Genomic DNA, 27,803 nt, shown 5'->3' on the forward strand with positions numbered 1-27,803 from the left:
TTACCTATTGCAGGTTTTATAAAGCTTAAGTGCAGCTCACTAATTTTAACCTTCTGGCTCAGAAAACAGTGGTAGATTTTTTTCTCAATCACCACCTATGTGTTCCAGTGCACAGTTTTATGGTTGCATCAGTTTCACATACCTTTCATTGTTTTATAGGTTACTTGTTTATGTAGGGGTGTAGAGCTGTACTTCCCTATGCAAAGATGCAGTAATGTGATCAAAACTTCATAGAAGTATGCCAGGTATATGTTTATCCTGTCTTATCAAGTCGTATGCATTCAGGTGGGCAGCTTTATGTCAGGGGGACTAATCTTTTTCATGATTAGGTTTACAGTAGTCCTAATTGCACATGCATACCTATTTATGGGGCAGTAATTCATACATTTCTCGGTCCTTGTATAATTTTAGACAAGTACCTCTATATAGCTCACTGATAGCACTATACATCTCTGCATGTCTATAGAATGGATTACATTTGTTTTTAAGTACTCTTGCAATTTGCAGCAGTACACCAACAGTCTATGCAAATATGTCCTGGAAAAGCATAAAATAGTTTTAGAAGCCATACATCAGTAAAAGTATGAGGGTGAGAGTGCCTGTGTGTGTGTGTGTGTGTGTGTGTGTGTGTGTGTGTGTGTGTGTGTGTGTGTGTGTGTGTGTGTGTGTGTGTGTTAATAAATGGTCATGCATTAGTATGCTACTACTAAGACATGAAATGCACAGAGAGAGGAATTAATGATTTTATTGCCTAAGTTGTGGTACATCCAGGACTCATGCTGATGCTGTGCTACAGCCAGAGACTGAACTTGAATCAAGGCTAGTCTCCATATTACAAGGTGATCATGAGTCCATGGTAGTCACAGTCTGGGATCCCAACTGCCTCAGAACAAGGAATCAGTTATACATTAGGATTAAAGACTCATGTCTGGGGCTCAGATAATGTAAAAACAGGATAGAACATGCAGCTATATATTAATGAAGACAAGCTATCAATGGCAAATTAACAGGCATGGATTCTAGTTCAGGAATACTAGTCTATTTTGACTTGGAACTCTCATGCACACATGTTATTTATCTGTGTGGGCATACATCAGATCTCAATTTCTTCTGCAACTAAAATACAACATGCCAGAGGGAGATGCATCTTGCAAAGAATATCACGTCTGTGAAATATTCTTCCTCTCCATGTAAAGCAAAGTATGTGTCTTACTCTATTCATGCATAATCTGGATGAGTGGATGGTAAATCTCAAGTTCACCCCTGTATTGGCACCATTGTCCCTTGCAGACGGGGGTAACATGCAAATGTCTGCCTGCTCCTGGGTTGTCGATAATTATAACACAAGGGGTTAATCATACTTAAAACTTATTGGGAATACATGTTTAAGTTTCTGAAGATAATGGATCATTACCTATGAACCTATGTTTATCATCAAGTTGCAGGTTTGTCTAAGCGCAGCCAACAAATACCAACAAAACCCCACTTGATTAACCTTGGGAGTGAGTATTAATATGGGTTCTGCATGATGGGGCAAGTGTGTTGATTATTTGCATTAGCTAGTGTTTTTTAGTTTATTTTTCAATGAGTTATGGTTCAGTGAAGCAGCAATTCAATGAGGCAAATGTCTCCCAACACAGACATGCCTTGAAGTTAATTTCTGTCAGAATGAATAAACTCAACTTTCATTGCTTCACACTGTCTCAAGTCCACATATACATCGGTCTTTGCATAGCATTAGATCAAGAAATAAAAATAAATCACCAAAACACAGTACCAGCAAGAAAGCTGTAGAAAGGCCCCTTGATCATATTGCTTGCTACTCATAAGTAAAAAAAATATCAGTGCCATTGAAACAAATGCATGATGAGCTCTAAATGATTTTAATTGATAGCAGAATGCTAGTACATACAAGTTTTGAATTCAAATTCATCAGTAACATTTTAATAAGTACTTCATAGGTGAGTTCTATAGTAAAGTAAGTTGATTTAATAGCACAAGAAAATGTCCCACATATGAAAAACTGCAAGCCTCTGAAAATAGTTTTAATTGCAGGATGTCAAACAAAAGGATTTCATTGTACATGTACATATATATAGAAACATAATTTTGTAGTGATTATACACATTGTAAACTATGAAACCAACAATAAAATTTTCCAAAATGTGTACTTTTAAAGGGTCTATATTAGTTCAGCAAACGCTTAAATAAGTGAACGCTGATTGATTGACCTTATTTTAGTGAAAGTTAAAAATATTGAAGCAACAGAAACTAAAATTTTTTCCTAGGGAAAGAATTTGGTTGTCCGTTTCTGTTGCTTCGGTATTTTCAGTGCTGTGGTGGAAAGTTACAGGTAGGATTCAGGTAAGTGTGCGATTGTGTGGATGTGAGTGTTAGGGTGGGTTAGGTGAGTTAGGGTTAGAGCTCGGGTTAGGTATGTGTGCGATTGTGTGGACGTGATGGTTAGGATGGGTTTAGGTGAGTTAGGGTTAGGGAGCGGGTGAGGTGAGTGTGCGATAGTGATGGACGTTAGGGTTTGGGTTAAGGTAAGTGGATAGTTAGTGGTATGTACATAGTTTAGTGTAGGGTTAGGTGTCAGATTTTAGGTGCATGTGTGTGGATTTCTGTTTGTTTGGTGTGCTTGTGTTGTGTGTATGTGTTTTGGATCAGCAATTTTTTTTCCCTAGGAAAAAAATCGCTGGTCTGACAGTTGGAGATTGATTGACCTTACATAAGGTCAATCAATCAATCAGCGTTCGCTTTTTTAAGCATTCACTGATCTAATATAGACCCCTTTTAAAGATGGCCTGAAAATTATGTTGACGAAGAAATTATAACCATACATTAAAATAACTTTTCATTTTGTTCAGGTCTGGTAGTATTGCACAGAAAAACCTAGAGGAAAGGACTTTTTTGTAGTCTGCAACATGTAATAGTTTCCTCTGAGCTCAGTAGGTCCTCTCAACTGTCCATGTTTTTGGCTGCTGAGAAAAGAAGGGGTCTCTGAAAATAAGAGGTGCTAGGAGACCTTTTAGACAAAATTACTTTCTTTAGAAATGAGAATGACGCATTGAAGAACACTGGAATGGACATTGCCTGTATTATAAAACAGTAATGCCTCAAAGCTCTGAAGGTGAGAACAAGCTGTGTTACTGTAACCTAGCAACCAACACAAGGCTCTCAAAAATAGCCTGGCAGGGAGTGACTTGATTTAGTCACCAGGATGCGTGTTTGAAACCACAAGACTTTTTTATGTAATTCAAGGTTAGAAGGAATTGCATTCAGCAGAGATGCTATCTGAAATGAAAATTTACAGATGACAGTTACTTACCTGAACATCCTACACATTTCAAAACTACCACAGGTTTACCCCTTTGTGCAGAGAGAGACCAGATGCTCTAAAGCAATGACTTTTTACCCCATCTCTACTGAGCACGCAAGAAAATCCATATACCTTCCTATGTGAAACGTGCAGTATGATGAGCAACACTGATTTTAAATCAGATCCCTCCCCCTTAATGCTTTTAAGGTGGTAATGCTTTACGTCTCTGATTTTTATTTTCCAATCTTGTGGGTTCAGCCTCTGAACTGTACAGAAGCATGTCTATAATGGTATTCTCCAATAGCTGGTACATCTTGGAGAATCTTGTCATAAGACATTTGGCTTCTTCTTGCAAAAGTCAGACTGAATAGGACAACATTTCAGCAAATTAAATAAGTTCCACTTTCTATGTATGCATTTCCATTGCAGAGTCTCAAATTTAGCGTTGTTATATGCAGACACACAATTCCTGTTAGATTTAGCTTCATTATATGCAGACACATAATCCCTGTTCTGAAGCTGTTTAAACAGCATCATTCTGCAGTAAAACATTTCTCCCAGCATGCCCACTGTGATGTAATAAGTTGCACAGTATGTTTTTTTTTCTGGCACACAATACTGCTCATGTCACATTTTAAGGTATGGGGGTGGATACATATGACACTTTCAAGAAGGAAAAATATACATGTTCCCTGCAAAAAGGGGATGCTGTTCATAAATATGAAAGTTTATTTTGTAGAGATTCTACCCTTTGTGATACAATGTTACATGTTCCATGTTCCATATAATCTTCTGTTTTGTACAGCACACTTCTATGCAGTGGATGCTACACTTATCTACACACATCATAATGTACAGCAGCAACCTGTATTATATACAAAATGTTTTCTGTGTCAGGTAGTATACCCACATGCCTTTGACAAGAGAGTATGTTGTATGTGCAGATTATGGGAGCACATCACCCTATAATAAAGCAAGTGTATGCAGTACATGCTCGCTGTGGCAAAGACTGCCAAGTGCCTGCCTTCATTTCTGAAACAAAGTGGTCATATAGTATTGTGAAAGAATAGTCAGTTGAACTGTAAATTTAAATAGTGAGTTTTTGTGAGACAACACCTCCCTTCACCATCCATGCAGAGGGTTTTGACACCTCCATCCCTGGAATTGCTATAATCAATTTTAAGGTCATTGCACCTTGGTGTATATAGTTCCCCATTTGGCAGTGACTCATTTTGATAAACTACCTACTCACTTTCTACAAGGTCATGAGTTGCACAATGTGTCATCACAAAAATGTCTACCTCTAAGGAATTGCCCATGCTTTTTGGCTCTGCCCTTGTCCAGCATTCTCTGTGTCAGCAATACTACCCAAGGATATCATGCCGTATATATTAAGAGACTGTACACAGCCCAGAAGACTTGCCATTGAGGTCCTATATGCAGATGTTGGCTACATTTCCTTTGACAGGTGAAACATACAAAATAGTGTCTGCGTGCAGTGAGTATTGGACATAGTGGTATGTATTCTGTGATAACTTATGCCTCTGAATGTATTTGCTTTGACAAGGCATACTGGATGCACTATATGCTCTGTGTGGAAGAAATTTTGCACTCATCATGCTTGCTGTTGCAGGGCATGTCTTAACACATGGTTTCAGAGGTAGTGTCAAACATAGGTCATATAGCCAGAAACATTGTAAACAGTGCCTTGTGTTCTCTGTAGGTAACTGATGCTACACACACATTTCATTCACAGGTAATACTACAGACAACATATTTGTTACACTACATGCTAATGCAAGTAACATGTTCCAGTGTAAACTGTATATTTCTTTGTTATCCAGAGTAGAGGACTGACCCACAATAGATCCAATTTTAGCCACAGCCTGGGAGTTATGGTAGATTACAGAAAAAACAATCCAGTTTTACAGTTATTGGTAAAACAAGGAGTTTGTAACTGAAGGTACAATACAGTTAATGTAAAGCACAGCACTGTGATAAAGGAGATCTGCACAATATTTACAATGCATCAAAAGTATCAGCTGGATTTAAGGTTGCTTGCATTACAATCTAAGTTTATGTAGGTGGTGAGTTATTTGAGGTCAAGTTGTTGGTGGATGCTGGGAATTTATGAAGGGCCTGGAGGTAGGCAAGAGTTCAAGTTGTGTTTAGCTTATGGAAAAAAAGAAGGAAGAATTTAGCCTTAAGCGTTTATGTAGTTGGGAGATGACCAATGTATGTACAAGTAGATTTCTTTCCCAGAAAGGCCATTTAAATTTATAGACAGGTGTGTTACAGAGTTTGGCAGGCAGTGTCTATCCTTTAGGTGCCAGAAGGAATGTTTTCTTAAAGAGGGAGCTCTTCAGTCTAGCCATCCAGCACTTAGCCTGCGAATTGAACTTGTAAGGTACATCTCTGATCAGCCTATGGCTAAGGTGGAAGTGAAATTAATGTAAAAGGTTTTATGGACTGGATAAAGATGACTGAGCCATTTAGCCTGCTAGAATTCACTTTAAGAGAGGAGCATGAAATTCCTTATCTCTTTTGATGGTGCCTGAAGTTTTTTTTTTTTTTGTAATATAGGCATACGAAGGTAATGGTACAGCATATTCTACCTGAAGTTGAATGATGAGAAATTGTGAATTTTTTGACATCCAGACAAGGGTGAGTTAAATTAAGCCTTTAGACTGATAATGTGTAAGGCCCTATTTAAGCTGGGATCAAATGCGACACCTACATATCTGGAAGAGAGGACATAATCTATAGGTTGCGTGTTATAGGTTAAGGATATAAGAAAGCTAGGGGAGTAGTATGCTTACCTTCTTGTGGGGTACAAAGACATCTTCATCTTTTTAGGGAGTCACTAGTCTGTTACTCATATTCTGTAGAGTGCTTTACACTGCTCATATTAAAGTATTATAGCTGATGGAGAAATAGTAAAATGTCTGCATAAATTATAGAATGGATGTTTTGAGGTCAGTGGAAAAAGAATCAATAGAGGTGCTGAAAAAATAGGTGTAAGAATAGACCCTCATGGAGCCAACAGTAATTTGTTGAGGTTATAAATAAGTCTATTTTACTGAGAATGTTCTATGTGAGAATTAATTGGTGAACTGGACTAGGGTCGAGGACTCAAAACTTGCATATGTGAATGAGTCTATTAGGAAACTATGACTGAATGAACTGAACACTTTGGATAAATCAGAGTGCATGTAAGGTGGCTTTTGTTTGTTCCAGTTTGCATTGCATCAGTGGGTTTAGTGTTATTTGGATGCTTCTGTGTATAAGTCATGCTGGTAAGAGAAAAACATCATATTGAAAGAGGAAAGAGGCAAGCTAGTTGCATACAGCTTTTAAATAGTTTGTCTAGGTGGGATAAAAAAGATCAAAAGTCAAGTATTGGAACCATAGGTACAGTTAGTGAAAGGGGTTACAATTGTTTTCCTCTATACATAAAGGAAAATTTGTTTGCAGCATGAGAGGCTTTGTGACAGATGTGATGGAATATGATGTCAGAATATTACCAGAGAAGCCAGTGGAATAGCCAGCCCACATGATCCAAGTCGCCAAGTATTATTGGCAGAGACTTGGTGTCAGTTTCTTTTCAGAAAATGTTCTTAACATAAAATAGTTATATGCAAGCATCCACTGGTGAAGTTTTCGGGAGTTAACTAGTTTTACTGCTAGAGGGGATGATGTACATGGTATATTCCCTTTCTTCTGGCATACTGCACAAGCTACCAATGGAAAGTACAACTGCATATGTGCCTCCTGATGCAGGAGATGTTGCAGAAAGGATGCTCCTTATTCTAAGGAATGTAGTGTACTTTGTTACCCCGAATACAGAATCAGTTTACTAATGTCATCTGTCATGGACTGCATGAGTCATGGGGTTAGGGACGTTGTGCAAAACTTTTTTTTATAAACAGAAGATGCCAACTGCAAGACACAAAGCACCAAACACATCTCCACTATCACTAGCTGTTGCAGCCACTGACATTGAATGGGGTTATAATATATACTCTGGGAAAGCTTACATTTTTCATGGCCCCTGTGTCTATCCATTGCTAGATACAGAATGGTTACAGTGAATGGGATAACGCACATCCTTTCGCATTACTACCTGAAGCATATATTACTGGCCAAAATGCACTGCACAGCATGTTCTGTGGGAAGACAGTCCAAGTCTGTGCTGCACTTAGGAAACTCCATAAGATGTAGAATATTCTATAGGCATACCCTGTGTGACAGTGATTAATTCATCCTGTCTTTCACAACATGTGGGAAGGATGCCTGTGATGATACAGAAGACATGTTTCAAATCAGTACTGTGTACCTGAAGTAATACAACAGTATATTTGAACACTATGGCATTCTGGGAATAGATATCTGAGAACTGATGCCAGGAATAATCCCAATACACTGTCTAAGTAACCATGAAAAGTGTTATCAGAGAAGTTCAGCAGAAACAATCAGCAATGGCCATGTCCTGGCACCAGAAACCAGAAGAATGGGCTTCCCTAGAGTTGTAACTCTAAAGATCATGAGTACGTGGTCATTCACAATCATGGTTAGCCCATACTATACTCAGCAGGGTCAGCACTTGTGCAAATTATGTGTAAGCATCCCCAGTAAGACAAGGTAAAGGTACAGAGGTTCTCTTTTATGATCGATTTCTGTGCTTCATTTGTATGATCTCATGGAGAAGTCCATTCCAGAGAACAGGCACTACTACACCGACACCTCAAAAGCATGCTTTGTAGAAAATTCATTTAAGTGCTCAGTCCCCGGTAACCTTAAATTTCTATGACATGCTCATGTGCACAGCTCTCAGAACAAGCTGCATGCAGTCAGTCACTTAGAAAATGTTGGCAAGGCTGAGACTATAACCACCACAACATGTGAACAGTAATATATATATATATATATATATATATATATATATATATATATACACACATACACACTGGTAGACCTATGTCAAACTTAGCTGTACAGTGAGTGATAGGTCATCTCAGATTTATGCAACTATTTCAAAAAGTTAGTAAAGATCAAACCTAATTAACAAGAATGTAGCTATAGCTATCATAAGCAAACTTTGGGTTTACTACACCAGGAAACCTCGCTGAAAATATGTTTCATTTAACATTACGCTACAGTTTTGCAAACTTGTTTAACCAAATGGCTCATTTTTGACTATGGGTCACCAAATGCAATTTGCCACATTGCACTTACTTAACTGTATGTAAGACTGTACCAGTAAGCAACAATAAAGGTAGGGTATGGGAAGAAGATTCACTACTACATGTCTTCTTTCGGCTTTTCCCAGTTAGGGGTCGCCACAGCGAAATTCCGGTCCGCTCATTATTGGCAGTGGATTTTTACAGTGCCGAGTTACCAGCTCGACGCCCAACCTTCAAAGAAGGCATGCCCATTCACGCTCGCACCTACCTGCATGCCTTTAGCGTCACTAGACCGTGGGGAGGACATGCAGACTCCACACAGAAGGTGCTCCAGCCGAGAATCGAACAGGAGAACCTCTTGCTGTGAGGAGACAATGCTAACCACTGCATCACCGCGGCCTTCTGACTCCGGTTCATATGCATATAATGTGAGATGGGTAGAAGCTGAAAAGCATTTGCTCATTGATAGCATAGTACACTAGAAGTTCGAGGATCTTGCACCAGCCATACAGATTAATTTACAGGATTTCTGTAATGTGGTGAATGAGGCTATCATGCCTGTGTCATTATGCAAGATAAATGGTAAAAATTCAGCTTGCTCCATTATAAACCTAAATATTAAAATGTAAGCAAAATTTCCGTAAAGAACAAAGCCTGCCAATAACATTATGCAGGATATATGAATCTCAGTCAAAATGATCCATTCAAAACACACGTAGGATTGCTTTATACAGTACCACTTGTTAACTACATTCTGATTCATTGAAGAAACCCATGAGATGACAGCATCATGTGTCTGGTGCACAAGTGTAGACAAAGCACAGTCCTTTCACATGTAGCTCAGGAATACGAAAAACAAATTTAGACCCAGCATAGATCTTAGTGGTACTTACTGATAAAGGTAGCCAGAGTGCAGAACTTCTCAGCCTCATTAAATGGTTTCTGGGATAGTTTTCCATCATCTGCATGGTCCCATTCTACAATTTATATCTTCCTAAACAATACACACTTCTGCATGTCCTATGCAGTTAAAAGCCTTTGTCAGATTGAAGACAGCAGTACTGTATACCATTCCTTCACTCCTACTGTTGAGAATAAGGTCCCTTCCCTTGATAAGTTTTCAGAATTTATGCTGTATTGTAATCTGATTAAAGCCCACACGCACCTTAGTTAACCTTTTTTTTTTTCATTTGCACTTCTAATGTCAAATTGGAGAGGGGGAAAGGAAAAAGAGAAAGGAAACATAAGGTGGTTATTTACATGCCCACCTTTTACTTCGCTGAAGTAATGGCAGCCCTTTAACTACAATCTGAAAGTGCCTTTTCAGTGAGTTTTGCTGAAAATGAAGGTAAACCAATCATTTCTGTGCAACACATTCAGTCCTTACACTTCTTTCTTACAGTTACTTCACAAAAAATAGTTTGAGTAGAGCCTCACTGCAGTAAGAGTAGAGTTAAAATCTGGTGTCTAAATACAGCATTATTTTTGCACAAAGCAGTTTCTTTCATGCATAACATATCCCCGCAACAAGAACTTTTGCTCCTGTTGTTCCTGGTGTGTTTCTCATGCACATTCCCTATTGCACGTCATTTTTCCTACATGCAGCAGTTTTGGAGAAACAGTTCTCTAAGGAAGGTAGCCTATGCCACATGTTCCTTGCCCCTAGGTTCTGTAAACAGCAAACTGTATGTGCAGTCACAATGCTTCTTACACTTCACCTAGAAAATGCTTATATGGCAAGGATGTTGACTTATAACAAGGAATGTTTTCTTTACCTGGTAGTTGGTGCAGAGGGTTAAGGTAAGGACACATGGTTTGATTTCTTTCAGCTCTCATTTGCCTACAGTGTGATTTTCAGCAAATCATTTAATTTGGCATTGATTCCAGGTTACCTTTGTAAAAGGGTTTGTGTCCTGTTGGCCTACCTGGTTAACAAATGGATCTTATGTCCCATTTCTGTGGTAATCAGTATTGCTCACAGCATATTACTTCAGACAGGGTATACTATATGGAAAATGTTTATGGGGCAAAGTTTATACACGGCATTACCTCCGCAGCAGATGTGTGTACAGTATACATCCTATCAGAGGATGCTGCATGCAGCATACCTTTTTTGACAGGGTGTGTAGTGTGCAGGTTGTCTAATGTAGTGCTACTATCTATAAAATCCTCCTTGTATGTGATACCCTAGAGTAGAGGGTCAGGCATGTCTCCACTGACACAGCTATAAAGAAAGCTTTCCTGTAATAGAGAATTTATGAGGCTGGCAGAACGTTTGCTGGAATATGGATGCTTTGGAGAATAATGGCATTCATAGCACAGTTCACTGTGGCTTCATTTTGGTACAATCATTTAGAATCTTGGATAACGGTTATGACTATCTGCCATGAGTCGACTACAGCTTCTTCAAGAATGTGGATTTTTCAGTTTGTGAAAAGTGAATCACAGTTTGTTCCAGGAATTAGTGTCTCTGCAGCCATGCTTTATACTAGAAAAAAATAATTCTAGAACCAACTCTTATCATATGTTAGTATGTCAATGCAATATATTTCCAAATACTTAAACCCTGTGTAGAAACATTGCCTTACCACTAGTTTTCTCCATTATCGGTCTTTTATGGTAGTGCATCAACTAGAGTTCATCCTGCTACAGATCCCACATACCCTACAGATCAGCATACATCCTGCTAGTCAATTCATTCTAGATATGTCAATAAAGTAGCTTATCCTGCTAATGGAAACTGGCTTGCTTTTAAGCACCAGTGGGGTCTTGCTCTCCCTAGCACTCCTGACTGACAGCGAACTCTGGACAGAATTAGAAACCTGGAGAATTATCTCTGGTGTTTATGCTAAAGTTTGTCAAAGCAACAGCAGCCTTTAAAAACACACTTCAGTAACTAGTAGCTGGTTTTGTGGCAGAGAGGGATAAGGCTGTGACTTTCTCCTACAAGTATAAGGCTGTGACTTTCTCCTACAAGTATGGTTAGCAGCCCCAACACTGAAGAAGCCATCTGGGAGAGGACAGAAAAAAATGAGCCTTGTCTGCTCAGCCAGGGGGTGCATGTGTAAGGGGGAATGCCTGAGCGTGTTGATTTTTTGGGGAAAGACTGAAATGGACAGGTGAGCACCTGGAGATGTGAACTATCTGGACTTCAGGCAAGGCCTTCCTGTCTCTGTCCCACATAGGAGTGTTGTCAGTAGGACTGAGTGAGAAACTGGCCTGTTGCATTTTTGAACATTAATATGGAGGCTTGTGGTTTGGTGGTCAATGACAGAATAAGGAAAATGATTAATAAAGTAGCACAGGGATGTAGTGTTGGTCTTGTACTCTTCAGAGTGCTAGTCTTAGACATACACAAGGGGGCAGAGATTAGAGTCACTCTGATTACACAAATATAGAGCAGTGGAGGCTAGAGGAAGAATCTAGGGAAAGATTTGGAGAGGCAGAGCAGATTAGCAGAATGATGACCGCTGAAGTTCAGTAAAAATACAAAATATTCCCCTTGGGTTCAACAATCTTGATGTGGAGTATAAGCTAGGAAAGTGTAAATGATGGCCACCGGAGGTAAAACATTAGGGAGTGTTGTTCACATATAGGAGACAGCAGCAAGCACACTGCTGGTTAGTACCTTAGAGGACAGACTAAAAACAGATGGGGAATTATTCCCCTCTACAGGATCCTGGTCAGACCATGCCCTGAGTACTAATTGCAGCTGCAGATCACACCAAAAAGTGACATCAAGCTACTGGAAGGAATCAAGAGAAAAGCCACCAGAAAAAATCCATATGACCAGAATCAAGAGGTATTAAAACTAGATTTAGGATTTAATATTGTACAATATCACAGAGAAAGCAAAATAGAGGCTAAAACAAATTTGTAAAAACAACAACGAGAACAGTACTAATGGGCGATACTTGAAAGATGGCTCAAAAAGTTTAAAATAATTTATTAATTAAATGTCACATTAATTAATAAATTATTTTAAACTTTTTGTGCCGTCTTTCAAGTATCGCCCATTAGTACTGTTCTTGTTGCTGATTGAACAATATCACATTGGGCTATATAAAGGTGATCATCCTGGGTCTATATTAAAAGACTGAAGCGGTGCTTCAGCGGACACCTCTTGGTCAACACGTAATGAGCGAATGCACTAAAGCGCGAATGCTCAAAACAGCAATTTCTTTCCCTGGGAAAGAAATTGCTTGGTTAACCCCATATGTTTGCCCCTTTCCTCACTGTAGTAGGTGGATGTGGGGGGCACAGCCCCCACAGTTATGTTTTAAAGTGCATGTTTGTGTGTGTATGTGTGTGTGTATGTGTGTGTGTGTGTATGTGTGTGTGTGTGTGTGTGTGTGATAGCGGTTTCTTTCCCAGGGAAAGAAACCGCTGTTTTGAGCATTCACGCTTTAGTGCATTAGCTCATTATGTGTCGACCAAGATGTGTTCACTGAAACACCTCTTCGGTCTTCTAATATAGACCCATCATCCTGAATAAGGACAAAGGGGAAAGGCTGGAGGGCACAGGCAACAGATAATGGTGACCTATCCCCTGAATCTCTGAAAATGCTTCACAGAGAGGACTACTGTTCCATGGAAGGAGCTTTGAGTGGTAAATGTATCCAAGAAAAATATCCAGGAGGGTATGGGTCAGGTGAGAAAAGGGCAATGTCAGATGTTAAATGCACTTAATGGGCAGACTAGAAAGGTGGTTTATTTCTTCTTGTCAAGCAAGTGGAATGAAAATATAATCTATGAAATTATTCTTAACTGCAAAGTCCTCATCAAAAAAAAAAAATCCAAGTGCAACATACATGGATAAACGAAAGATAGCACACGGCTTAAATGCTTTTTTGATGGCAGCTTTGTCAGATTACTGAAAGACAAAACAGATTTGCCTTTACTGCAATGTTATTGAAATACTCTAATCAGTATCTGTGGAAGGAAAGAAATGCCATACTTTGTTTTCTAGCCAAGTATATCTAACTTATATTCAAGGAGCCACTCTTGCTTATCTTTCAAGAATGTTTTGAGTCACACTAATGGGAGTTAAATGGGTAAGGCTTTGAGTGTAGGCTACTTTAATATAGTAGATCTTTCAGCCTCTGAATTATAGTGGTTTTGTCATCATCAGCTTTAAAATTAAGGAATCCACTTTCTGATCAGTGTTTCATATCACACTACTCACTGATGCTACAAAGTGGCACACAAATCAGAAAATACGTATCTGGACTAGTGATTTCTGTCTGTCTGAAGATTCATACACAACATGTACAGTTTGTTCCTTCTACTAAACTAACAATATTGTCACATCTTTCAAATAGACACTATCAGTACTACTATAGATTTACTGTGAACACTTAAGGAGAAGAGAACTTTGTCATGCTGGCATAAATACTATATCAAGTGACACTGTGTATAGCATGAAAGAAAAGACAAGTCCATATGATATTTTACAAGATATAATCAAGATGTCACATTTTCAAAATTGTTGCCTTCCATAAACTACAGAAAAAAACATTTTAGTACCACACAGATAATGCTTTTCTGGGAAAAAAGCAGCATTTCATACACCAGTAAGAATTTAGCTTATTCCCTTCACTTTTGTTCATGATGCAGTCTACCAGATTCAAATTTATTTTCGTCTCATTGTCTCAGTTTTCATAAACCACAATTAAATTATTATAGTATTGAGTTATGATGTACCTCAGGGCTGTCCAACCTTTTTTCCACAGGGGCCACTTACCATGCTTAGCAATGTTTTGTTTAGGGCTTCACATTACCATGTCCAACATTTATCTATCCTTTAAAAACAATTTGTTGAAATACATACCGAGGCCCAGATAAAATGCTTTTGTTGGATCACATTGTGGCCCTAAGAGACACTTGTTGGACACCCCTGATGTACCTCATCAGCTCACTCTGCTCCAACAGTGTGTACACCAGAGGGTTATATTTAGTGAGCAAAAAAAAAAAAAAAAATCCCTGCTACCAATGAAATGCCATAAAAGTGTGTGCAAAACTCGAGGGTACTGAATGCTTCATGATGGAATTGCAATAATATTTTCTGGATTGTTTATAAATCAAATACTGATATGGGACATTCATTTCATAGATGTTTTATGGATCATTCTAATACCAACTACTCAACTTAAACTGTCATGTCACTATTAATGGCAATGTGACATGACTAATAGGAATATTTCAAAGGAAATATACATATCTGAACCTTAGTCAAGATTTGATGCTATTATGAGTGGTGGTTAGTTTACTGAATGCACCTGCTTCAAAAAAGAAAAACAAAATAGTTGATGGTACATTACTGCCAAACAGTATCAATGTTTCACCACCATTGCTGACACAGCTTGTAAATAGCATACCGGAACCAGTTTGTAGACAACCAATAGTAATGTGCCATGACCTTTCCAAACTCCTCCCAATCCTAGGACTCCACCATATCAAGTACCAGCTACCTGTTGCCACCTCATCTCTTCTGATCTTGAACTGGGCCTGTTCAGGCTTCATGCCTTTGACCTCAGATATATGGGAAAAGCCCCTTTGGAAGGGGAGGTGAGCTCAGTGTGGACAGAAGCATCAGCCAAAAGTTCCCAGGTTTCCAACATTACATTCTTGTATTTTCCAGTGTGACCATCAGCCACACCTAGGTATTAAGCCAAATTCACTATCATATGACAATCAGCTGATAGCTAAGCACTGATCCTGACCTGAACATTGAGGACATATAACCTCAAAAGGAAAGACTATAAAGTCAAGTACTGACCTTTGGTCGAAGATGTAACAATAAACACATTTCAGAGCATCCTTGTCTTCAAGCACAGTCTCTGCTGTGGACATTCCAGAACTAGTACAGAAGCCCAAAAGTATTTCACTAAAGCTTGGATCCAGCAAGCCGTTTCTCCCAGTAACACATCTCCAGCAGTCTCCCAGTGCAACTACCTAGCTGTGTGTTTATTAACCACATAAATTAACATAGATGAGTAAAAATTATCAGTAGCATCATATTGCCCAAAATTAATTATACATGTATATGTCTGTATATATCTATAACTATAAATATCTATAGATATATGTATCTATATTTCTATATATATTTATATATACTACACTGTTTAGCTGCAATGGATTCATGCTATGGTGCTGTTGCCTCACCATTAGAAGTAAATTTGAAAAGGAGCAAACTTGTTTTCTTACAGGATCTAAAGCTATCTAATGAACCCCCCCCCCCCCCATATAAACAGGCTTCTGCTGAAAGCCTTCCTGAGGGCAGCACCTGCCTGTTGGAATGCCATTCCTGAAAACATTAGGCAAATTAAAGTGATAAAGGGAAAAAAAACTAAAATCCAGCCTATAAAAGTGTTTTTTTTTTTCCAGAGGTGCTGGATAGCCAATCACAGTAACCTATTTTCAGATTATATTTATACGGGCTATAATGGCAGAACTCCTACCTAGTCACAACAGATGTACACTAATGTATATAGGTATGCAAGATCTAGTTTGCTCAACTTTAATTTGGTATAAGTCAAATAACTTTATAAAATTTAGATGGAATTATGCTAAACATTCATTCCTTTAACCATTTCACTGGTGCACAGAATTAAACTCTATTCTCCTTATGTGGATGCATATAACTATTTGTAATTCTAAAGCACAGACCAGGTGCTGTCTGTTCAACTTGGGCCCAGGCATAAAACGTTCAGCAGTTAATATAAACCTGCTCTCAATATGTCTCAGTAGTACGCATATGTACTTGGCCAACTGCAGTGTGTGCGTCTGCAGACTATGAGATCACCCATTATTATACTGCTTTTACTTTAGACTTTGTAGGGGCTAGCATTTCCACAAGGTCGTTTCTTTTCAACATTGTTCATGTGTACACTGCTGCATTTTACATTGTCACTGTGGATTGGTGATGCTTTTATTCTGACGTATTTTTATGTTTGAAACAGTGGTCGCATTCTGATGTCGTTTAGTAATGTTTATATTCTACTGTTTCTTTCATGTTCTTATATTTGTAAGATTCTCTATATTCCAATATTTTATTCATTGCATTTGGCTAAGTAGCCTAGTTCACAGCTGAAAAGGGTCTTGACCTGATTAATTGACAAAAGAAAGAATTAGATAAGTAAGATGATTTTCACCTCAGAGAGAGTTTCCAGGGTTTGATCCTAACTTCTGTTCACACATCTCAAACTCTAAAAGCAAGAAATCTGGAGAAAGACAAAAATTATGGTTACAAAGTCCAAAAATCAGGCACAAATTTTAAATATCAATCTTATAAACTTAGAAAGATCCTAGAACAGGTTTTGCTTTAGTATGCTTTTTCTGAAAAGGACCTAAAGTCTGAAACTCAAATGTATGGCAGTAATTTCAATTTCCATTTATTTATCAGAAAGCTACACATTTTATGAGGAACAAATAAAAAATGTGTGACAAAATATCTGAATGTTTTTAGGAAAATCTGAACAGATGAGAGTAGGCCTCTAGCCAGTGTCTATGTGATGCTTATATGTTCTATGTGTGAGAAGAGGGGAGCTTCTTCTCCCAAAAGCATATTGGGTGTTCATTGTGGTGCTTAAGTAAAAAAATGTGGCACCACAAGGATAGAAGGTACTGGGCTTGAACCCCACCCTCCCATTTGAGCTTTTGAAGTCTGACTAGAGAGTGCATGTACAACAAAAATGCCCATATGCAGCAGCACAGACTAAGTAGTGTCTAGTAGGGAAGGTTTTGTGGGATCAAACCCTTTAAGCATTAACTGTGGTACAAAGTACTCCGTAGATAGAAGATATGCACAAGCTGCGCCTTGCATCAGGGCTAGCCACGTAAAGTCATCTTGATACTGTCATATTCGTGGATAGAAAAAAAATATTTGCAGACATTAAGCAGATTGAGATCCTGGCCTGCCCTGACCTACAATCCAGGGATACAGCCTATACCAATACTGGAAGGGGTTCATATCTCTCCACTGGCCAGTGTTTGCCTGTCATAAGGCCCAACAACCTTGGATCAGTAAACTTACTGCCCAGCCTGTGTCCAGAATGGTTTACCTGAGTACCTCTTTTGAGGTAAAGCTGAACTTGTAAAACCAACCACCCTGAAAAAATTAACTATATTGCTTACACTGAAAGTATGTTCACTGATGGGATGCAGCTTGGACATGCATGACATAATGGTAAGGAGTGATGTTTTCTGTAGGTTCACTGACGGGATGCAGCTTGGACATGTATGACATAATGGTAAGGAGAGATGCTCTCTGTAGATTCACTGATGGGATGCCGCTTGGATGTACATGACATAATAGTAAGGACAGATGCTCTCTGTAGGTTCACTGATGGGATGCAGCTTGGACGTGCATGACATAATGGTAAGGAGTGATGTTTTCTGTAGGTTCACTGATGGGATGCAGCTTGGATATGTATGACATAATGGTAAGGAGAGATGCTCTCTGTAGATTTACTGATGGGATGCCACTTGGACGTGCATGACGTAATAGTAAGGAGAGATGCTCTCTGTAGGTTCACTGATTGGATGCAGCTTGGACGTGCATGACATAATGGTAAGGAGTGATGCTCTCTGTAGGTTCACTGATGGGATGCAGCTTGGATATGTATGACATAATGGTAAGGAGAGATGCTCTCTGTAGGTTCACTGATGGGATGCAGCTTGGACGTGCATGACATAACGGTAAGGTGAGATGCTCTCTGTATCTAGGGAATGAGGTCAAAAGAGGCTGCAGCAAAGCTTGTCAGCCTGGAATAAATTGTGTGCTAATTATGGTGATAGTGCATCTTCTGAAAATGGTAAGGGATGTCATTCAAATCAGAGTCAGACTCAGTAGTCAAATTCCAGTTCTAATAAAAAGTCCTGATCTTAGGCAATGTTCCACAGCAAGGATGCTTTAGAGAATAGAGGTGCCTTCAGGTAGGTCAGCAGTTCTAGGATCTTTTCTTGTGCGCTTCCTTCCCAAATGTGACTATCTGCTATTCACATTCAATGGGTCTGCCAGATCTGAATTACCCTCCTCTCAGCTCAACCCAACTTAAGGGCCAGTAAGGAAATTGGGGATGCTGGTGCAGCATCATATTGGTACTGGTGGGTGTGCCCCAACCCCCCCTCCCACCCTATGGCAGCCTTTAGAACTCTGCAATTACTGTCAACATAAGGTGCATGCAACCTTCCATTCACGTACAACCTCCTGATCAAGTGGAATATTGTTTGTAGTGTGTACCTCTCCTGGCTCTTAATATTGCTATTACAGTGAGCACTGGTAGTGTCTCTCCCTCGTTACCCCATCCCCTCATCTAATCCCTTCATCACCCATGCTGTTAGCTGACTCCTGGTCATCTGTGGTGCAGTAGTGAAGGGCTTTATTCCTCTGTACTAAACAGCTAGACTCAGTTATGGGACCTTCTTCATAAAAAAGGACAGAATGAAGCGAGCTAGATGAGTGACCTGAATTGTCAGTGCAGGAGAGCCAATTGAATAAGAATATTGCTTGGATCCATGTGTTTGGGGCAACAAGAATAATGAACGACGGGCTGTACAGGATTTACATCTGGTAAAATAGTTTAATGGTGACCAACACATGGCTTTGCCAAGAAAGTAAAAAAAAAATAAATACAAGAGTGGCTACATGCAATTCAAGTAAACTTCATTATAGTAAGGAAAATGCATTAGCCTCAAATCAGAAAATACAGATTCATTCCCAGCAAAGCTACTGGCCACAGTATAAATGAATGGTGGTCACAATCAGCTGCAAGCAGCCATTAGAGAAGATTCCAATATTAGGAGAGTTTAGGCAGGAGACCTAGAAGGTGTCTGAAGTAAAAGCAAAGGCATTCAAGGACATATTCACGTCTGTAGCACCTCAAGTAGGGAATATAGGTGGTGGAAGACTGGCAGCATCTCAAAATAGCAAGTGTGACAATGATAGGGCAGATCTGCAGTCAAGCGAGGTATGCAAATAAGTTACATAAGGAAAGCTGATTGGTGGTGAAATGCAGAAGTGAAGAAAATTAAAAAAAATAGAGAGACTACAGGAGAAGTAGGAGGCAGAAAATGGACTAAGGAGGATATTTGTTGGTTAAAACAAGCTAATAAAGCAGTTACAATAGAAAACAAGGCATCAGTAAACCTATTGCAAACATGTGGGAAATAGCTCACTGTGGACTATTAATAAGTCTTGATAGTGCATTATTAATGTCACACTTCCTTATACAGTATATATGATCATATATCCTGTTTTTAAGACAGCGGTCCGTCTTACCCACATAGAAACTCTTGCAGGTTTGACAAACACTTAAATATATAACATGCTTAGATAAACAATTACCATTAGAAAACCAAATCTTACTCTTTAAACAATTGTTCAAAGTGATGTTGGGTGTATCCAAAATATAATTGCAATAGTTACATTGGCCACATCTTCTAGTGCCTGTCCTCTTCACATTAATGTTTTTCTGGAATTTGGATTTTAATTCAATGTTTATCTAAGCATGTTATATATTTAAGTGTTTGTCAAACCTGCAAGAGTTTCTATGTGGGTAAGACGGACCGCTGTCTTAAAAACAGGATATATGATCATATATACTGTATAAGGAAGTGTGACATTAATAATGCACTATCAAGACATCTTATTAATAGTCCACAGTGCAAGCTATTTAAGTTTGCAATTCTAGATGTTGTTTTCCCTAACCCCCGAGGGGGTAACATAAAAGCTGTTGTTGGGGAACGGGAAATCAGGTGGCAGATAAGGTTGGATGCAGCCACCCCCCCAGGCCTTAATGAAATGATTCCTACAAAACCACTAGTTAGGGTTTAGTTCAATAAATTGTGCAATATGTTGTTATATTCATTACAGTATTTATATAATGTTTGCATTCTATATTATATTGTATGTCATATATTATATTATATATTATATATTATATGTCACATAATGTGTTATATGCATTGGGCAATATGTTACATATATATATATTTTATTTTATAAATTCAACTCACAAATATGTTCATTTCTACCAGTATCATGATTGATATATATTATATACATCTTGATTGATAGCCACTTTAGAAGGCATTTTATTCCACTTTTAGAAGAATAATCAAATGGCATTATATAACTGTTTTTAATAATTTATAATTTTGCTTATTTAGTATATATAAAATAGTGATTTAGATATTTATTGCTTTTTAGATTAGCAGGGTTCGTAAATTATATGAACTATATTTTCAGTGTGGTTATGTAGCAAGATGTATACATTGCATTTGTAGGAAATGTGTAAGATAGCACTGTTTTAATAATTGATTTATTGTTTAATTACAATTTAGGGCGGGCTTTTTACTTCAATTATGATATATAAGCGTCATGATTCCATGCTATGATGTTCTGAAGAAGACAGATTTACTTCTGTAGAAAGCGCTCAACCATTTTATGTCAATAAATTAAGTGTTTCCAGCACAGTATCCTGTATTCCTGGCGTTTATTCACCTTTGGTGTGTTTGCAAAAAAAAATAAATACAAGAGTGGCTACATGCAATTCAAGTAAACTTCATTATAGTAAGGAAAATGCATTAGCCTCAAATCAGAAAATACAGATTCATTCCCAGCAAAGCTACTGGCCACAGTATAAATGAATGGTGGTCACAATCAGCTGCAAGCAGCCATTAGAGAAGATTCCAATATTAGGAGAGTTTAGGCAGGAGACCTAGAAGGTGTCTGAAGTAAAAGCAAAGGCATTCAAGGACATATTCACGTCTGTAGCACCTCAAGTAGGGAATATAGGTGGTGGAGAAGACTGGCAACATCTCAAAATAGCAAGTGTGACAATGATAGGGCAGATCTGCAGTCAAGCGAGGTATGCAAATAAGTTACATAAGGAAAGCTGATTGGTGGTGAAATGCAGAAGTGAAGAAAATTAAAAAAAAAAAAAAGAGAGAGACTACAGGGAGAAGTGGGAGGCAGAAAATGGACTAAGGAGGATATTTGTTGGTTAAAAACAAGCTAATAAAGCAGTTACAATAGAAAACAAGGCATCAGTAAACCTATTAACATGTTGGAAATAGCTCAGTGGAAGGAAAAAAGTCTATCTCATAACCTGACACAGCTGCTATCACACTGTCTGTTACCAAGATATTAGTAGATACTTTTTATAAGGGACACCAGTATTAATGTGCTCATCAGTCCTGAGGTGGTCGATAGGGCAGATGGAAGAACAAGATACTTTCTGAATGAAGCAAACCCTATAGAAGTTGTACTTCTGCATGCACAGCCTGTGCTCAAAGACAAAGGAGAACCTACCGTAGAAGTCCAAACTGCACTAAGGAAAATGAAAGGTGTCACACTTGGGTTACTTCCCCGAACATATGACCAAGGAGTTTGGCATGTAAAAGGAAAACATTGTTGAGGTTATCATCAGAGAGGCAGGCAAATCTTGGATGAGTGAAGAAGCAGCATTTCATTACCAGGATACCAAAGCAAAAGGGATATTCCCAGCTGTGATCATACTGGATGAAGTGTGGTCTAGAGAGTGACTGAAAACAAATATGCACAGTGGTAGATAGTAAGATAGCAGTTCAGATACAGATCAGGATGCAGTACAATGAGCCTAATGTTTACAGTAAGAGTCATGAAGCTGAAGATGTGGAGAGAGTCTAAATGGACATTCCTACATATGAAAATCATATAACAAGTTCCCAAGAATGTGGATTTGGGCAGTCCTTTGGTGGTCCAAAATCCCAGAAAATTTGGTAGAATTAGTGCAGGCTTTGTAGAAGGATCGAATGACAAGTAGGTTCATGACTTCTGGTGAGAGTGGATGTGCAACAGGTTTGGCTCAGACCTCACTGCTGCTCATAATAGAGACATGCTACATTAACAAACAGGTCAGATCAGCGAAACCTGTGGGATGCAGTGTGACACTACAGATTCTAAACAGGAATTTCAGGAAATGATTGAGGACTGGAATGCAAGAGAGAGAAAGTGCACTAAATGGAGCAGAGTTCATACAAGACATTGGTCATGGCAGAAAATTAGAGAAGGCACTAGAAGCTGACAATCGAGACAGAAGACAAAATAGTGGAACAGAGGTGTAGCTGAAAAAGAAACAATGAGATCAAATCAAAAATGCTGCAGCTAAATTGCACAGTGTCAGGCATAATGTGCAAAAGAACAACAAACAAGCTGAAAAGCACAATGTACAACATGTGACCAGTGCTTTATTATGACAAACCCAAAGGTATAAAGGCACAGCAGCTATGGAAACGAGGTGAGAGAGGTGAACGACCAGAGATGTGTAGTAAGATGCTCACTGTAGGACAGATTAAATTAAGTCAGTGTTAAAGCCAAACTAGTTCCAATAGCAAAGAACGTCAAGAACAGATCTTGGTCATTTGGTCACATGGTTAGGAAAGCAGACAACTGTTTGGGACAGACCAGGCAAAGAGCAGATGATGTCCAGCTAACAGATGGATGGATTGTCGATTACCTACTGCAGTTGGCCATGACAATTCAATATGACAGGTGGATAGAGGTGGAAACAGCTGATGCAACACCCTGACCGAAAGGTAGATGATTTGTGTGTGCGTGTGTGTGTGTGTGTGTGTGTGTGTGTGTGTGTGTGTGTGTATACACTCAAATTTGACATTGTGAATTTCAATACAAAATCACTGACATTCACAATGTCAACAGCAAATCACACACGCTTCAAGCAAAACCTCATAGCATGCAAGATCTACAACACAGTTCTGCTAATATATATATACAAACTCAGAGACTGCACACTCCCCAGGGAAGGAGCATACATCTGTTTTGCTGAATAAAGCATGCTAACAAAACATGTGTTGACCTAAGCCACAGATGATTAGAGTGCAATCATATAACTGTGTATTTATATATGTAAAATGCACACGCACACAGGTGTGTGCAGTTGCTTCAATGTGTGCAGTGCATGTTTTTTATTTCAAAAAGTATTTAGTACATGGCTGTATTTCAAAATGAAAAAGGGTTCAGTATGGAACGGTCAACAGAAGGGATATTGAAATGTATTGCTGGATGGGATTTTGGTAAAAGTTATACTTTGTATTTTGTTTTTTTATTTATTGGCAGCCTGAAATTGCTGGCCAATTGCAAAATCACTGATATTGCAGACTAAGTGTGTGCTGGTGGTCATTCATTTCATTTGGGAGATTTATCTTGTGTTTGTCTGATTGAGGCTAATTGCTGAAGTCACTGCCAGGCTGGCTTGTAAGTGGGCACTGGCAGTGATTCAGTTCCCATTGCTTTGGGAGATTTCTCCCTTGTTGGCATCTCTATGACCATGGAGTTGGCATACAAAAATTCAAGTGAGGTGAGGAGGGGGCTTGCTCCCCTGCAAAAATTACAATTTTAGTTTTTACTTTTATCCAAGGTTTGTAAATTTGGGGACTTTATCTTTTGATTGTGTGCTTTGTCAAGATTTTTTTGTGCGTTTTGAGTAGTATCTTACAATCATATCTATACTATATATCCATACACACACATATATAATCTGTAATATGTGTGCAGATATCTAATAAATTATATCTATACTGTATATCTATACACACATATATAATCTGTAATATATGTGTGCAGATATCTAATAAATCATATCTATACTATATATCTATACACACACATATATAATCTGTAATATATGTGTGCAGATATCTAATAAATTATATATATATATACTATATATCTATACACACACATATATAATCTGTAATATATGTGTGCAGATATCTAATAAATTATATCTATACTGTATATCTATACACACACATATATAATCTGTAATATATGTGTGCAGATATCTAATAAATCATATCTATACTATATATCTATACACACACATATATAATCTGTAATATGTGTGTGCAGATATCTAATAAATTATATATATATACTATATATCTATACACACACATATATAATCTGTAATATGTGTGCAGATATCTAATAAATTATATCTATACTCTATATCTATACACACATATATAATCTGTAATATATGTGTGCAGATATCTAATAAATTATATATATTTTTCTCTCTCTGCATGGGTTCATAGGACAATACTAGGCTATTGGCCCAGAGGCCCTTATAAGCCTAGCCAAGAATTTCACCCATGTTCCCACAAAGTCAGCTCCTGTTTTCCCTCTCCAGCAGGGACACAGGTGGGATCCCAGGGCTATATTTTCTTTTTCCCATCCATTCATCCAGGTTCCTCTTAAAGAGGGCTAGCGAGGTATTCTCCTTGACATGGATAGGAAGTCTATTCCACAGATGGCGGAGTCGTTGGGACAAAAATCTATCCTGCCAACAAGTTCTATTAATGTCACAGATCAGGTTGCGACCTTGTGTGCATGTTGCGTGAGTGGAGTTTGACCTACGGATATGCAGCAACTCCATCAAGGCTGATTGTGCGATGGCCTTGTATGCCAGACACAGGTCACCTCTGAGCAGTCTGTACAAGACTGAGTAGAGGGACAGGGCTTTTAGCCAACTGTATAGGACAGGTGTTTGAAACCCTGGATTTTCCTGGTGAGGAACCTTTGTGGTCTCTCCAACTGCTGCATGTGCTTGACAAGGTACATGCCGAAGGGGGCATTGTACTCGATAGTGGGTCTGATAAGGGAGGAGTACAGGGATGTTATGACCTCTTTGTTTCTGGATAAAATACCCTTAGTTATGAGGTGGGCCATGTAGAAAGCCTCGCGTACAACAAAGGCAACATGTTTGTCAAACGTCAGGTTGTTATCAACCTTGGTGCCCAAGGCGCTCACAACTGATTGCGTGCTTAGTACATTGTTATTAATGTGATAATTAGTGGAGACACCATTTTCCTCAAAGGGGATAATGATGCATTTCTTGGCATTCAGTTTGAAGCCATGCTACTGGCACCAGTCATTAGTTTGGTTAAGGCCTTCTTGGAGGATGTTCACATCACTAGGGGAATTTATGATAGTGCCCAGCTTGCATTCATCTGCAAAAATGGACAGCCACAGACCACTGGTTTTGGCTTGCACCTCAGAAAAGTATATCTTAAACAGTAGTGGCCCCAAGACTGATCCTTGGAGTACACCACTTGTTATGGGTCTACTACTAGAAGTGGCTTCCCCTATGTTGACTGAGTGGGTTCAGTGAGCCAGTTAGCTACCCAACTGGTAACATATAGGTTGATGCCTAGCTGGGAGATATCTATTATGCCTGTGTTGGGAATAGTGTCGAAGGCTTTGGCTAGGTCAGGGTAGGCAGTGTGCACTGTCTTGTCCTCATCCATGGCTTCAGTGACTGTTTTGAAGAAGGCGACCAAGTTTAACAGGAATGATCACCCTTTGACAAAACCAAAGAGTGTGGGATCAAGCGTTTGGAGGTTGCCAATGTCCTTGTTGTATATGTATATATATATATATATATATATATATATATATATATATATATATATATATATATATATATATATATATATACACATACACACACACGCGCACGCACACACTCACACACACACTCACACACACACACACACACACACACACACACACACACTTATTGATGTGTGTATTTTTTATACAGAGAGAGAATTCATTCTCCGATTCCCTGCTTGGTCCAATGCAAGATCACAGGGAGAGCCAGAGCATATACCCACACTCTAAGGCACAGCCTGAATGTGTTACCAACCCAACACAGTGTGCGCACATACAAACATGAAAACATCATAGTGGCTCACAATTTTATGCCACAACTTTGGGACACAGGAGGAAACTGGTGTAGCCTGTTAATATCCACACAGACAGATGGATAGCAGGCAAACTCTACAGCCAAGAACCAAACTAAAAATCCAAGCACCGTATTTGATCAGCTCAAATATTTTGTAGTATATAGGCTCCACTTCAAGTACTCTCTAGAACTACTTCAGTACTATAGCACAACATTATTGCAGCTAAACAGTGAAGATTTTTTCCCTGAGATATCCCAGATGGCCCAAGCTTGAATTATAGTCTGGGTACTGAAGTAGCCAGATGGTCAGCTTGGAGTGCATGTCATTTGCTGGCTTGTCCATTTTAGTAGCAGCTTCTGTTAGAGATTTGTTGCAACAGGTCTGGTCAGAGGAAGACCCAGTACTTCATCTGCTGCAGTTTGCGAGTCAGGGAATTTGAAATTTCCAAGGATGATATAAGCTGCTTTGTTAGAAACAGCAATTATGCAGAACCATGAACTAGGAGTGCAGCTAGCACTGTGCACTTTGAACACTGGCTCCATGTTAACAGGTGGGGATGTTTAAGACCATATAAACTGAAATTGACCCCTTAACTGATGATGGCTGAGATCCTTCACCTCTATCTCGCTCTTCATTTTTGAAGATGCCAAGGGTCAGAATGAATGAATGACTGACAATACATGAAGGGGGCCTGATGGTCATAGGAGCGATTCAAGCCAAAACACCACACCCATCAAAATATCAACAAGATTCAGGTTGTATGAATTTTAGGGTGCAAGTATTTGTAGTCTATAATCCTATACAGGACTGTAATCCCACAATTTATAGTAAAATAAACCTCCCTTGTAGACAGCATTCTGGCCGCCCAGGTAAAATAGCAGGGCACTATACAATGACAGCAGTGAGTGGCACAGCCTTCCTACCTCACACATGGTCAGCTAACAAAAGAATAATTAAAAATGACTGTTTTTAGCATGTAGTAAATTACAGTGAATACTTCTAAAGATTATATTCCTTTAATCTTTGTAAAACCATCATCCTGTCAGTAATGCCGCTGGTGATTTGCAACCTCCAAGCATAGGTTCATAGGTTCATACTAGGCTATCTGCCCTATGGCATTTATAAGCCTAGCCAGAGTGTGTGTGGCTTTCACCACCCCTTAGGATGAGAATACTATACCCATTAGTTTGCTGTGCCTCTGTCCAGCAGTGATACAGAGATGATTCCCGGGGTAAACCTACGATCTCCCATCCACTCGTCAAGATTTCTCTTGAACAGAGTCAGTGAGGGGCTCTGCCTCACATGGACTGGGATTCTGTTCCATAGTGTAGGGAGTCTCTGGGTGATGAATCTGTCCCTCCAGCACGTCCTATTTATATCCGTGTTGAGGTTTAAGTCTCTTGCTCTCGTGGCTCTGGTGGATTTGGATTTTTTGAGGTGGAGCATGTCCATTAATTCCGGGTTGGAAATGGCCTTGTATGTCAGGCACAGATCACCTCTGAGCAGATGGTATGCGACTGAATAGAGCTGGAGTTTCT

General features: G+C 38.9%; 1 protein-coding gene across 2 annotated transcripts in view; it reads right to left on the minus strand.

Moving 5' to 3' along the window:
• The window catches only part of SLC6A17 (solute carrier family 6 member 17), a 609,379-nt gene that overhangs the window by 534,564 nt on the left and 47,012 nt on the right, over positions 1-27,803 (minus strand). Inside the window, exon 1 of one of the 2 annotated variants that reach the window (XM_044076906.1) lies at positions 3,332-3,435. The exons of the other annotated variant lie outside the window; for it this stretch is intronic. The gene's annotated coding sequence lies outside the window, so the exon portion shown is untranslated. Of the gene's footprint in view, positions 1-3,331; positions 3,436-27,803 lie in introns of those variants that run through there. 2 annotated transcript variants of the gene reach the window in all.

The sequence above is a fragment of the Protopterus annectens genome, chromosome 7.part0 (assembly GCF_019279795.1).
Source record: "Protopterus annectens isolate FY-2018-M chromosome 7.part0, PAN1.0, whole genome shotgun sequence".
Lineage (NCBI taxonomy): Eukaryota > Metazoa > Chordata > Ceratodontiformes > Protopteridae > Protopterus > Protopterus annectens.